Source organism: Eublepharis macularius, chromosome 8 (assembly GCF_028583425.1).
Source record: "Eublepharis macularius isolate TG4126 chromosome 8, MPM_Emac_v1.0, whole genome shotgun sequence".
Lineage (NCBI taxonomy): Eukaryota > Metazoa > Chordata > Lepidosauria > Squamata > Eublepharidae > Eublepharis > Eublepharis macularius.
Window position 1 is genome coordinate 39,230,354 of NC_072797.1, and position 14,330 is coordinate 39,244,683.

General features: G+C 42.9%; 1 protein-coding gene across 1 annotated transcript in view; it reads left to right on the plus strand.

Annotated features, from left to right (window-relative positions):
* The first annotated feature begins 2,770 nt into the window (after positions 1-2,770).
* LHFPL2 (LHFPL tetraspan subfamily member 2) overlaps positions 2,771-14,330 on the plus strand; it is a 146,773-nt gene continuing 135,213 nt past the window's right edge. The window contains exon 1 of the mRNA XM_054987520.1: positions 2,771-2,821. The gene's annotated coding sequence lies outside the window, so the exon portion shown is untranslated. The remainder of the gene's footprint in view (positions 2,822-14,330) is intronic.

Consider the following 14,330-nt stretch of genomic DNA (forward strand, 5'->3'; position numbering starts at 1 on the left):
TTTATTCTCAATTCTAGATCTTCAAAAACCAAAGAGACCTGCTAAATTACTTTGTTTATTAGAGATCTGTGCTGTTAGATTTAATTTGTTTTTCATATTTTGTAATCCACTTTGAGTGAGGAAGGCAGAATTAAGAACAATAACAAATGAAATTAATAACAATAAGTGGCAGTTCTGCCCCACTCTTCTCCAGCAGGGTCTCTAGCACCTAGAATGCAGCCCTTCTATTTGAGCTGGGCTTTCCCCAAAGGCCTCCTGATCATTTCCCTGCTAGATTTTAACAATGTGCTCTGCTCTGCTTGGGGCTAGCATTGTTTTGGATCTTGACATTTCCCCAGATATAAAAGTTTTAAAGAAGAGAGCATGGCCCTTTCCAGTTAGCTGGAAAGTGTCCTCATTCAACGTATGTAGCAGACACTGGGGAAATGGACTCTTGTAGTGTGGCAAGAGACACTGATGGTCAGGAGATATCTAATCGAACTAAATGTTTGGGGTAGAGGGGAAGAGAGATACTATGATCATAGTATGTGTAGATCTGGATTCAGTAAACAAAGCAATGCAGAGCTGGAGGCCAAACTGCCCAGCTCAGCCAGGCACATAAGTCACAGAGAGAGACTGTGGAATCAGAAAGGGTGGCCAAAAAGGCAGGCACTTTTAGATCCTTACAAAACAGTAACTGGGATCCCATCAAAAGAGGTTGGGGGCCAGCCAGATGCTCTGAAATCACACTTCAAAGCACTTGAAAAGCAGTAACAGCCAGCATTGTGAATGGTTAGAGTACTGGACTAGGATCTGCGAGACCCAGATTCAAATCCCCTCTCTAACATGGAAGTTTTCTGAATTACCTTGGGCCAGTCATACTCTCTCAGCCTAACCTATGTGGCAGAGTTGTTGTGAGGAGGAATTAGAGAATTATGTAAGCCACCTTGAGTCTTCATTGGGGAAATAAAGAAATAAATAGAAGTTGAACCATGCTTTCATTGTTAGCTTCCAACACCAAGTGCCACGTGGTCCTGAGTATGTTTAGATGGAAGTAATTGTCACAAGGTCGATGTGGGTTTTTCCTTTCCAGGGAAATGCTTTGGGGGATGCCGGCTAATTATATTTACTGCAGCAAAGTCTCCAGGAAAGTCACAAGCTTCTTTTACCACCCACGCCCAGCCACAGACTGTGTATCCGGATTCCCTCTATCTGACAGTACTACTTTTGAACACTGTATTCCGTTTTGCATTCTATTTCAAGAAATTATCTTCTTTTAGTACTTAACAGTGTTTTTGGCAGTGAGGCACCTAGTACCATTAACATCGCCCCCCTCCCTTCCTCTCCATCTCTCACACAGACAGCCAAAAAGTAGCTGGGCTTGGCGGGAACTCCCCAGCTACTGCGGCCGCCTTTTCTTCTACCCAGTTTCGGGTTTCCTCAGGGCAGCTTTTTGTCGTGATTCCTCAGCTGCTTTTAGGCTCAGCCTATTCGGCCTCTCTCCCAACGTGCTCCTAATGAGCTGCAGAGACTGAGTCTGGGAGTCCCGTCACTCCCCAAGGGGGAGGCTCTGCTTCCTTTCCCTCCGTGCTCCATCCATGAACCCTTTATTGTGTCTGCCGCGCTCGCTCCTCCCGCCCGTTCGCCGCCCGCTGCTGGGAGCCATGGGGCCTCCCTCCTATCCACACATAGCGGCTGAACTCGTCCTCTGCCCCTCGGGACGTTCCGCCTTGGCTGGAGCGCGGGCCGGCCTGGCTGCGGCCAGCCTCCTCCCCACTGCAAGGCGGAAGCCGAAGGGCTGCCCTCCGACAGTCCTCTTCCGATACACGACTTCTCCTTTCGCATGGGAGGGCAAGAGGGACTACCCCCCACCTCTTAACAGAACCTGCCGCCACCGGCCCCATTCCTTCCTACTTCTTTCCTTTCTCCCGCCCCTTTATGAAATCCCTCAGAAAGAAATCCTGCCCGTTACTGTGCTGCACGTCCATATATCAGTGCTCCTGTCTCCTCTTCCATCAAGATTGTTCTTTTTTTCCATAGAGAAAAACCAAAGCCAAACACCTTCATCTCCGGAGGGAGGGATATATACAGCGTGTATATATCCTATTCTCCACCCCCCCGCCACGTCCTCCTTAATCTCTTGTTCGTGCCTCTAACTCAAAACACACGTCCATCTCAGAACTGCCCGCCCGGTAAACTCTAGGGTGCCCACTGCCTTCCCCGACTCTCCTCCCCGCCCCAAACCCTTTTATTTGTTCCCTTCAGGATATTTCCTATGCAATTCTGCCCTTGCAGTGTGGGACTCGTGCATTACTCCTCCGCCTACCGGCCAAGGAAACCCCCAGACTGCTTGTACGTATCCTTTGGCATTTGTTGTTACCCATTCCCTCCTGCGTGGCCCCCCGCGCAACCACGCACTCCCCTTCCTGCCTCGTGGGTACCACCACATCCCGCCTCCGTTCCTGTCCCCTCGCCATCATCTCTGCCTCTGGGGCTGCTCCCGGCCCCTTGGTTCGGGCGGGAGGAAGGGGGGAGGCAGGCGAGAGGGGAACGTCAGTGTGAGTGGGCTGGTCCAGGGCAGGGCAGGACAGAGCCGGAGAGCCTCCCCGCTCGTCCGCGCCTTCCCTCCCGCGGGAAGTAACAGGCAGGGAAGGTCCCTGTGTGAGGAGCCACTGAGTACTCCTCCTGGACGGGCCACGGGGAGGGGCTGCTGTGGCCGAAGCGGGGGAGATTCCGACCGCGCGCGCTCCAGGGCCGCTTCCTTCCTGGCACGGGGGATTTGCCAGTCCCGGGGAAATCCGCAAAGCAGCAGCGCTGAGGGAGCAGCGCGCTTAGAAGGCGGGTAAGAGAGAGAGAGAGAGAGAGAGTGTGTGTGTTTTTAACAGTTGTGGGGATTCGTTTCCATTCATTGCATATGATAGTGAGGTAAGGAAGGACTGGGAACGAGCGGCGGCGTTTGCATGGCAGACTTCCCTCCAGGTGTTTATCCCGATTCATAACGTTGGATGCGCTGAATCAAGGGGGTGACCCTGTCTGCCTAGGGAAACCTCAGACGAGCCCCAGTGAAGTTAACGTGCGTGCGTATTGTTACGTCTCGTGCAGCGGGAGCCTGCTCACGTTTACTCGGAAGTAAGTCGATAAAGTGTGCTTAGGCTTTCCAATAAAGCTTTAGAGTCACAAGTTCTAGACTCTTGGGGTACTTTACAGGGTTTGGTGTGTATGTTGGTGGGAAAGACAGCACGTATCTTGGGCTCTTTACTTGCTTGTAAAAGCTCCACAAACAGGTTTTGCCGCGGGCGATCAAAAGAGTATCTGGCGCTTTTACAATAAGGGAAAATGTAGGATTTGAGCCCAGTGGCACCTTAGAGACCAAAAAGATTTTCAGGGTATGTACGCTTTCGAGAGTCAAAGCTCCCTTTTTCAGATAACAGGGAAATGTGTACCTTTTCAGACAACGAGAAAACACCCAAACCTGAGTTTTCTGCCGTTAACTGGGAAGATCAAGCCTAGGGAGAAGAAACCCAGAGCACAAAACTTTGTAGTTGATGCATATAGGAGCCACCGAGTATTGTGCAAACCCTGCCTCCTGCGGCCGTTTCGCTCCCATCTTTCTGTGCACGGCCCTTGCGAGCAGATAAATCTGCCACTCGTTTTATTGCTCTGCAGCCTGCTGTGTCTTTCCAATGTGGAAAATGAACGCCGGAATGAGTGCATTGTTCGGTCCTGAGACTCTTAATGGTTGGGGTCGCTGGGAAGGAGCCGTTAGCGTCTCGCATATGCACTCCTTGTTGGGAGGGCAGCGCCTCTTTCTACAGACCTGATAACCTTTCCTCCCGTTCCCCCTTGTGTTGTATGAGAGAAGAATCCTTGCATTCTTTTCGCGCATTCTTGCACACACAAATTATAATGCTTTTAGGATTCTTTTTTAACAAATATCTTTGCCTTCACATAACCCACAAGAAAACCTTTTAAAACGGCTTTTTGTTGCTGTTGAGCCTGTTGCATTTTTGTGGAAAGCCCTGTGATGACATGAGAAGGAAAAACCGCAGATCAGATGGTTGTTCCACTAATTGAGCTTTCCTGAAGGTATCCCGCCCCCTGCACTGCATTCTTAATGTTTGGATTTACTTCCTTGAGGCCTTTGTACTTCTGTTTTGTGGTCTAGCCTTTATTGGTTTTGGAAAAGTGAAAGGCCTCCCCCCCCCCCATTAATAAACAGATAATTATTTCAGGGAGATTATAGGCATTAAACCTAAAAGCTGGTTTTAGGGAAGTAGTGTAGTTCACTAGGCAAACTTAAGAATTGCAGAACAAGAGCAAGAATGTTATCTGTTCTACCTTCAGCATTTTTGTGTGTGCAATCTGATCCTGTATGTGTTTACTCAGAAGTAAGCCTTGCTGAATCCCATGGAACAGTGCCCCTCTAAATGAGCCTAGGAATGCAGCCACAGATACATGGCATTAAGTTATTCACATATTTATTGGCCATTAGACAGGCTGGTCTGTACCTGGGTATGCTGGCAGAGCTATAATTAATAGACTGGACCTGGTCAGTGTTGGATTTTATTATACTGAGATGTACCAGCATTGGTTTGAATTGTTTGTTTGCTTTCTAGGCTTTGCTTTTAAAAAAGGCACCAGTGGTGTTAGGAAGGAAAAAGGAAATGGGTAAAATAGAAGAACAATAAAGGAGCTTTAACAATTGTGGTTGTTCAGAGAAAAATAGGAAGAGCACTTTGACACAGCAAATTTTTGTATTCCCAAGGAAATTGAAAATTGGACCAGTATCAAATAAAACAGTGGTATGAATGCATTCTTTTTATAAGTGCCAACATTGAAATAATGCCATAGTCTGTAAAGTGCTACATAGAGCTACTTAAGAAGGTTAGTGCAATGGCTGGCCATGAGTTCTTCCCAGACACTTTCCAATTACTTTTTGTGTGCATCCCTATTGAACTGGGAAGAGGAATAAATGAACCTACTCCAACATTGCTTTCATATTTTCCTGTATGTTAGGTGGCATGATGTGCATGCACACACTGCTGAGGAAATTCTCTTTTTAATCAGATTGTTCATCTCCAGGATGCCCTTAGGGTCTCCATGAGCAATACAGGGAGGGCAAAGTTCCTGTGCCTTTAGTTGTACACAGAAGAGAGTTCTTCTAACAGGTGCAGCTGCTTTGCAGACATGAGAAAGGTTTACATTGCTGAATGGCTTTCCTGTATAAAAAAGGGACATAATCCCTGTTTTGGTCATCCTTTATGTCCTTAGAGTATGTGTCCCTATACAAGAATTAAACTTAATAGACTGCCATTCTACTTGCATGAGCCGTTGGTGAGATAGAAGCTGGTTTTTATTGATTGAAGAATGGTCATTGTTAAATAATCTTAGGAAGATCTCACCTGCACTGGACTTCTGGAGCTAGCAATTTTGGCTGTTACTTCTACCTTGTTGACTTGAGTAAAGAATCTGATCCCCACAAGACACAGTTTGCTCTGAACTAAGTCTCTAATAGTGCCTTGTCCATCTTCAAAACAGACAAGGGTGAAAGAAGGATCATTATCTGTGTACTCAGCACTTAAAGTTCTGGATCCCACTTTCCAGGCAATTCCAATTCTGCACCAAGAAAATATGTATTCTGTGCCTTGTAGTCATTACATGAAGAGGATTTGCAGCATTTTCTTATTTTGCATTTTTCTTCAGTTTTTATTATTTTGTCAAATTCTGGTTTTGCTAAAGCCCTTGAGGATAGGCAGAGAATGAAATAAGCAGAGCACTCAAATACTTTTGCCAGTGACTAGAAATCACTTTAATTACTTGTTTGACTTCTAAGATTTCAACACTTGTTGCCAACATACTTTCAAGTGATCTCCATGTTTATAAGGGCTAGAAACTTGAGTTTTTTAAAATGAAGATTTAGAGTTTTCAGGAAAATGAATGCTGCCCCCAGTTTTACATTGTGTAAGCCCCCCCACCCCAACTTTCTGAAGAAACAGAAACTTCTGGCTTATTCACACAATCTTGTTCATTATGATCCTCTTTGACCAAACAGCTCATGGTGTAGTTATGGTATAAATTCATTCTGCACATGTTAAGTCAGCTTTTTCAGGTGATTTTTTAAAAAATTACTTGCTTATTTCATTTATATCCTGCCTTTCTCCCCAGTGGGCAAGCAAAGTAACTTACCTCATTTTCCTCTCCTCCATTTTATCCTGACAACAACCAGATTAGGATGAGAGTGTGTGACTGGCTCATGGTCACCAGGTAAGCTTCCATGGCAGAGCAGGGGTTTGAACCTGGATCTTCATTATTCTAGTGTGAATATCTAACCTCTATACCATGCTGGCTTTTGTGGGATGGCTGCTGCTGAACAGTAGCAGGCTGCCAGGCTTGGATGAGTCATGCAAGTTGGGTGGTGGCAGGTTGCCCTGTGGTTGCTGTCGGGCCTTATGAGTCTTCCCTCAAAGGCCAAAACAGCTCTGGTTAAGTCCCCCCCCTTTTTTTTTTAGATTTCTGATTTTTCTGCATACCTGGGGCATTTTTCAAATTTGTAGAAATATCTGTCTTGTCTGTTCATTGCACCAGTCTTCATATTTAAGTATCCACAGAATTGTTGAGAATTAGATATACTGAAATTAAATGTCTAATCAAGACATTTTTAATTACTAGAGTACCTCTAGGCATATATGGTTGTCTCTCTCCACTGCTGTTGATGCTGTCTAAGCTACGTGTTGTATATCTGGAGTGAGGATGCACTCCCCTTTCTGTCTTCTCACTCTCCTCAGCATGAGCCACAGTAGCTCAAGCAAGAGGGTTTGCCAAGATGCCCAGAGGACAGCAGGCTGGCTGTGGAGAAAGTGGAATAAAATCATGCCTCCCATCCAAGCTGCTGTCGTGGTGGTTGGTTTTACTCTCTTTTCTACAGCCAGCTTGTTCTCCTGGCAGCTGCTCAAGTGCTAGGATGAAAATGTGGATGCAGATAAAGGCGGGGTGGGGTGGGGAGGGGGTCAAGAGGATGGGTCCCTTACTTCCATCCCTGGCACTCACCCATCCTCCAGTCCTTCCAACATTTCAAGGTAGGACCCATACTGGAGAATGGAGCTCAGAAGAGCCATAAGTGGCATGTCAAAGAGCCACATGTGGTTCCTAAACTCTAAGTATCACTGCTCGAGGTATGGTGTCTACAGATACTTCTGTGATTGTTACTGGGGAGAATGTGGAGTAGTTGTGTTCAGTTAAAACTCTTGAAACAGAAAGAAGACCCAAACTGGTCGCAGATGTTCTATCTGGTGTTAAATGTGGGTATTATTTTTTATGTATTCTGTATACTGGCATCCTCTTCTTAAAGTCTACAGGTAGCTGATTTGAACTTAATGGCATCTGTACTCTACAAATAAACATGTTTAGAGTTTTGAGATGTTAAGTATGTAATGTTTGTTGAGTCTTCCTTTCTTATAGGTACATATTGAAAACTGAGTTTGTGGAAACCTGTTATGCTCTAATGCAGATTTTTATATTGCTATGTGTTTTGGATTGTATCTCATTGTCCTTGTGCTACTGTTCACTCATCTGCTATATACCCACACTTCTTTCTCCTGGGATTGTGTGTGTTTTTTTTAAAAATCTAAACATATGCAAATAGAGCTATGCTGTGTTTATGTGTGCCTTTTATGTGTCAGTAATACAAAACATGGGGGGCGTTGGGAAGTTTGAGCCTTGGAGTTGAAAAATACATCTTTCCTCAGTAAATTAGTGGTAGAAATTATTAAGGTGTCAGTGTTGACCAGGTGAATAGAAGTGGGGAGGCATGTGAGGAAGACTGACATCCTGAAAAATGCAATCAAGGAGCATTGTGAGACAGTTAGCTTTTTAAAAAGGAGGCAAAGCAAGCACATTTATGCTACTGTCATAAACTAGTTTAATAGAAAACTGTAGCTAAACTTTCAATATTCTTCAGTGTTTTTTGGGGGTGGGGGGCATGATAAACTGTTAGAAAATAGAAAAGCGTACTTGCACTATAAGCATATATTTTTCTAGGAAAGAAATCCCAAACTGGAATAATCATTTGCACAGTTTCATGATGGACTGTGCAAGCCATTTGCAGTGTTTTCCAGTAGCTGATATGGAAACACCCTAACATTATTTTCATTCATTCTGCTAAAATCTCTCATTGAATGTACACAGAAAAATGAAATCATTTATTTCCAGCTATAGGAAATACCAATGAAGGCAATTTTTCTGACTTTCCCCATAAGCTATTCTCCAAAAGCTATCAGTGTATTTTTCTTCTTTTTAGATATGCAGTAAGTAACAGTGGAACCTTTTCCACACCAGTTAATTTTGCCGCTTCATTCCCCAAACTGCATTGATTTATTTGCAACCCCCTGCATCCTATATTGTGCCATCAGTATTTGGTCCTGTTTTTCTGTGGCTTTTCTCCGGATTTTCTGGGAGCATGATTTTCTTGACTTTTTAAAAAGCCGTCTTCCATTTGGTGCTTTCCCCTGTGTATAATCTTTCTGCCCCTCTCCTGCCCTCTGCCAGCTCACTTCTTTATGATTGGCCACTCACATCTATCTAGCCACTCCCTCTTCCCTCCTTTCCACCCCTCCCCTTTCCCCTCTCCCTCCTCCTCTTCCCCCCCCCCGAAATCCAGTGTTAGATCAATGCACCAAAGGTGTGCAAGGGCTGGCACTGTGATGCCATCAATGATGCCATTGGTGACGACAGCACCAGCACTCTTCAATTCCAATTTATTTGGGTACAAAGCAGAAGAAATAAACCATTACATGGAAGAGGTGCAGAGGGAACATGGCCAAGCTGATTGCATTGGTTTCAGCGACTTTTGGAAAAATAGGAGTAAGTCTGGTGTGCAGAAGGTGCTTATATCTTTATGACTTGCAGGTTTATTTATATACTTGCAAGTTGCAAATTAATTTATATATGATTAGAATATCAAATCTCACTGTTACGAACACAACAAAAGTTCATGGTCTCTTGTTATCTCTTGTTTTGAGTTTACAACTTTAGCATGGCTAGACATGACTAGGCCTTATTTAATCTTATTGTGCTGAACAAGAATCTGGAATACTCAGGCGTGAATCACCACTCTGCCAAAGAAGTGTGCTGGGTGACCTTAGGCCAGCCTAACCTACTTCACAAGCTGTTATGAGGATGAAAAGCAGAGCAGCATGCTGCAAGTTGCTTTGGGTCCCCAGTGAGTAGGAGGAGAAAGGCGAGGTATAAATGAAACAAACAAAGAATGAAAAGCCAAGTCCCCCTCACCTGCATTTTGGATACCTACAGGGCTACAGCATAGATTAGGATACAAAGTAACAGCACAGTCCTCTGAGGGTTTACTCAGAAATAGTCACTGTAGTAAGTGGATCTAACTTCCAGGTAAGTGCGTAGGATTGCACTGTAATTCTGCAGCCATTCACAGCTCTTCTATGCACTGTGCAAATCCCAGGCAGGACACCCATATCTCAGATTAACATGAAAAAGCAGCCGGGAAAGTGCAGTACTCCCATGAGCGCTATTACACAGCAGAGCTTAAATGACCTGTTGTACGTATGATGTGCAGTCACTCAAGATTAATGTTCCTGGCAACTAGTAAGTAAAATCTGAGAGTGAGATGTTGGTTCTTATCAATTAGACTCTAGGGAAGAGTTCTCTACGAAAGCTAGCTACAAAAGAATCTCTACAAGAGTCAAATCAGATGAGATGCTGGGAGTTCTGTCTATAAAGTTTGAAAGGTGTCCCCCCCCCCCCAAAAAACACGTCATACAACCTAAGTTTGATATGAGACTATGCATCACAGTGCCTGTGCCATTTACCCAGCCCTAAACAGCTCTACACAACTACTGAATGGCTGCACTGCTAAGGTCATTTCAGGTTGGGAGAGTAATGGGGGAGAAGGCTTTAATCACTCCCCTAGTCCCCTCTTGCTGTAGTTATAGTACCAAATTGAGATCTCACATACCTGCTCATAAAGCCAGTTTGGTGAAGTGGTTAGGAACGGCAGGACTCTAATCTGGAGAGCCGGCTTTGATTCCCCACTCCTCCACTTGAAGCCAGCTAGGTGACCTTGGGTCAGTCACAGCTTCTCTCAGCCCCACCCACCTCACAGAGTGATTGTTGTAGGGATAATAATAACATACTTTGTAAACTGCTCTGAGTGGATGTGAAGTTGTCCTGAAGGCCGGTATATAAATCGAATGTTGTTGTTATGTTATTAAAAGAATCTTCTTGGGAATACTGTACATGAGATTTCCACTTGTACTATCTTGTTCCTAACAGTGTTAGTCCACTGTTTGCAGAATTTGATAAGTGTGGATCCCAAACTGAGAAACCAGAATTCAAAGAGCATGCAAGGCAAACTGCAGAACTGGGACGTAGTTACCTGGATTCCATCTTCACAGTTATTACTTGCCACAGGTAAGACTGGAGCATGAAGTGATAGCCTGAGCTTCAGTATTCAAGAGGTCCTTACAGAGTCCCAACATGATTCTGAAATGTTTGAAAGGTTTTATTAATAAAATGATTCTATTAGTGTTGAGGGAAAGTGACGTCTGAATCCACTTCTAGAGTTTTAATCTGTACGTTTACCTCTTTGACAGAGCCATGTGCCACTATGACATTCCCTCCTTCTCTTTCTCTCTTCTTTGTCTGTAAACAGCAGAAATGGCAGCAGAGGCATTTTTTAAATTCAAAAACAACTAATTGTTTTATTTATTATGGAGGGAAAAGGTTAGGTGAAATCAGGTGTTGAAAATTTCTGAGGTAATTCAGCATAGAAATTTCTGAGGTAAAATCAGAAGATGCACAGACTTTAGTTCTTATGCTCTTCACAGATATTAAATTGTTGTATTTAGAAGCTTTTGTTCCCATGTTTTCCCCAAACACTCTAGTACACTGTCTTTTAGTATTCTCTTTCTCTTTTGTATTTAAGAATGCTGGTACCCCCATTTCTAGTACCCCAAACCCCTTCTCTTTCAACACCAGGGCTTTCCTTCAGTTTTTTTGTTAACTGAATCTTAAGGTCTCCAAGGGCAGTTTCTAACCACATCCAACCAGAGATCTCTTAACTCTCCAAAGCTACCTCCCTGTTTAACTGGGTAGGAAAGTCTCTCCTTAGAAGAGCTATCTCCTTTCTTTGACATGAGTGGGAGTCTGCATCTACATTTCAAACTTCCTTGCCAACTTTTCCCCAGTTCTCCTGCCGTTGTTAAACTGCTCTCAGTTAGGACTCCATCTCCCAACTGTTCACACTGGATTTTTCTCAGCTAGGACAGAAAACAGACCCTCCTCTTTCCAGCTCATGCTACCCAATCAGATTATTTATTTTTATTTATTTGTTGGATTCCTTGGAGTAGCCTGTCACTCAAAGCTCTCTGTGTCTGTGAGGGATTAATGCTTAACAGTCCTTCAGCTGTTTGTACGGCACTTCCAGGCTTTTAAAAAGTATAGTCCATCATAACCACACATTCATAGAGAGGAACCTTGGAATCTAGTCACTGAAAATGGGAATCCTTGCAGTTGTCCAAGGGTCTGTCAGCATGACTCTTTTTAGGAACATAAACTGCATGTGAAGATTTGTAGCCCAGAACATGGGCTAAATCTCTATTGGCCCACATTTTGTTCTGGCAGCATAATGAGTTCACTGTGTTATGTCTGATCACATAGTAGAGCTATGATGTGCACCTATATTGATTTTTAAGTGCACAATGAAGAGTGTGGAAAAAGTAATTCACTTTATTGCAGGCTGAAAACTGATATGATACATTACAAATCAGATTGTTTTTGTCATGCAGCCTTTGATAATGCACATGGAACTCTATGTGACATGTAGTAGAAAGAGGAAAAAACAAATTTGTGTTTCAAGTGAAAATTTGTATATTTGTGGTCAGGTGAATTGGATTATAAATTATGAGAAAAGAGCATATAGTAGCCACTTCTAGTTACAATTATTTCTGCTAGATTGATGGCTGAAGGATGCCAGTAGGATGTGCTTTTTCTTATCAAGAATACATTGTTAATGGGTAATATGGTATGACCTGGATGGTCCAGGCTAGGTCTCAGAAGCTAAGAAGAGTCAGCCCTGGTTAGTACTTGGCTGGAAGACCCCTAAGGAAATCCAGGGTTGTTATGCAGAGGCAGGCAATGGCAAACCACTTCTATCCATCTCTTGCCTTGAACACCCTCCAGGGCCTCTATAAGTCAGCTGTGCCTTGATGGTACTTTATACATACGTAATATCGTAAAATCAGAAATGTGGTAATCTCTACCTGTGAGATTATTTTATTTGGGAAGTTCTGTACGTATTCAGATTCAGCACACAGGATGTCTCCTTTACAGTTTAAAATACATTGCTTAATGCTGCAGTAATAGTTAACTGTGTTTAAGACTTTCTTATCCACTAATATCTAATCCTTGTACAGTTTCATAGAAGAGTATGTCATATAGCATAACCCCAAACATAGTTTGTTGTTATGCTCTTATAAACTCATAGAAGGGTTTAGAAGGGTGTAACTTGTTTAGGATTGCACTGTAACAGTTTTTGTTAATCACATGTTTAGATCAGCATATTTTAGCTGTTGCTTGGGTGCACATTTATAAAATGCAAATTGTACTGAAAAAAACCCCAGTTTCTTTTTGTGTATCTAAATTGTAGAGATGTCTCCAAAGAATTAGTTGTTTGATTCAACATAAACCCAGATATTTAGGTCTACCAAGCCAGAAGCCTTCAATTCATTTTCTTTATAATTTAAGACAGAAAATTCATGCTAGTTGGTGTCTGCTGAAAATTACAGTGTTTTCTTTTTAGCCATCCCAAGCAACTGAATTAGGTTATGCAAGTTGTCTTGTTTAGAGATTCTTTGAGTCTTGATTATTGTTATCTTGATGTGATTGCATCTTCTATTTTCTCTCTTCCTTAAAGGATTACTACTTACCAAAAAGAATTTTTGTTATGACCCTTTTCTTCTCTTGCGTGGATTTTGCCTTTAATCTTTCCCTTACACCCTCTGGGTAGATTGCTGCCACCAGGAATATTATATTCCAAGATATTTTACATTTTCCCTTTAGTAACGGGCCCCAGCGTCAGGCTCCTTCGTGGTTTTATGTGGCCCTGAGGATAGGAATGGGATATAGCAATGACAGATACTCTGGGATATAACAAAAACAAAGTAAACTTTTATTTTTTCAAGAAGCATAACAATTTCATAAGAGTAGTTCTCAATTCTTAAAGTTAGTTCACTTAAACTCATTCACACAGATCTCTTCTAAGGCTTCACACACAGTTTGCCTGCTTTTACCTGACTGAATGTTCTTTCACAAACATACTCAGATCAGGTTTCCACATAGGTTATATTTCTCTCAGTAATACTTAAACATGCTAAGGCAGCACACAGCTAGCCTCTCTTTTCCTCATTCAATATTTCTCTCAGAGGTGCTTAAATTTACACAGGCTGCACACAGCTTTCCTGCTTTCCCTTGACTGAATATTTTTCACAGAAATGCTTAAACCTGCTCAGGCAGCACATAGCTAGTCTCTCCCTGACTGAATGTTCTTTCACAGACATACTCAGTTCAGGTTTCCACACAGGTTATATTTCTCTCAATAATACTTAAACATGCTCAGGCAGCACACAGCTAGCCTCTCTTTCCCTGACTCAATATTTTTCACAGAAATGCTTAAAACTGCTCAGGTAGCACACAGCTTATTCTGCTTTCTCCTGACTGAAACTTTTGCTCTCCACTCTCAGTCTAAAACTGCATTCACTGCGCCCGTACGCTCAGCCATCAACCAATCATATCACTCACTCATCCCTCTCTTTCACCCCCACTCTTCATCTATACCACACCAAGCATTTAAAGACACATGCACACATTTACTTAAAATAATTACAATTTTCTTCTCATTATTTGTTTCCTTCTTCATGGTGAGCACTACTGATGTTGAAGGGAGAATTAAACAAGGTGGGAAAAGTCAGTACTTTAATTTGGGGTGAAGATTAGTGTGGAGGAAGACAAGGCAATAGTATAATTTATTTGTTTACTTCTTTTATACCCTGCCTTTCCCCCCAGTGGGGCCTTATAGCAGCTTACATAATTCTCCTCACCTCCATTTTATCTTCACAACAACTTTGTAAGATAGGTTAGGCTGAAAGTGTGTGAATGGTCCTGGGTAACTAAGTAAACTTCCATGGCCATAATGCTACAGAATGTACATCATTCAATTTTGTACATGAATAAACTATGAATTTATATTATATTTTAATGGATTCCAGTTTCCTTAATATTAAGCTTGTTTCAGGTAGACAGCTGTTTTGGTTTGCAGTAGAACAGCA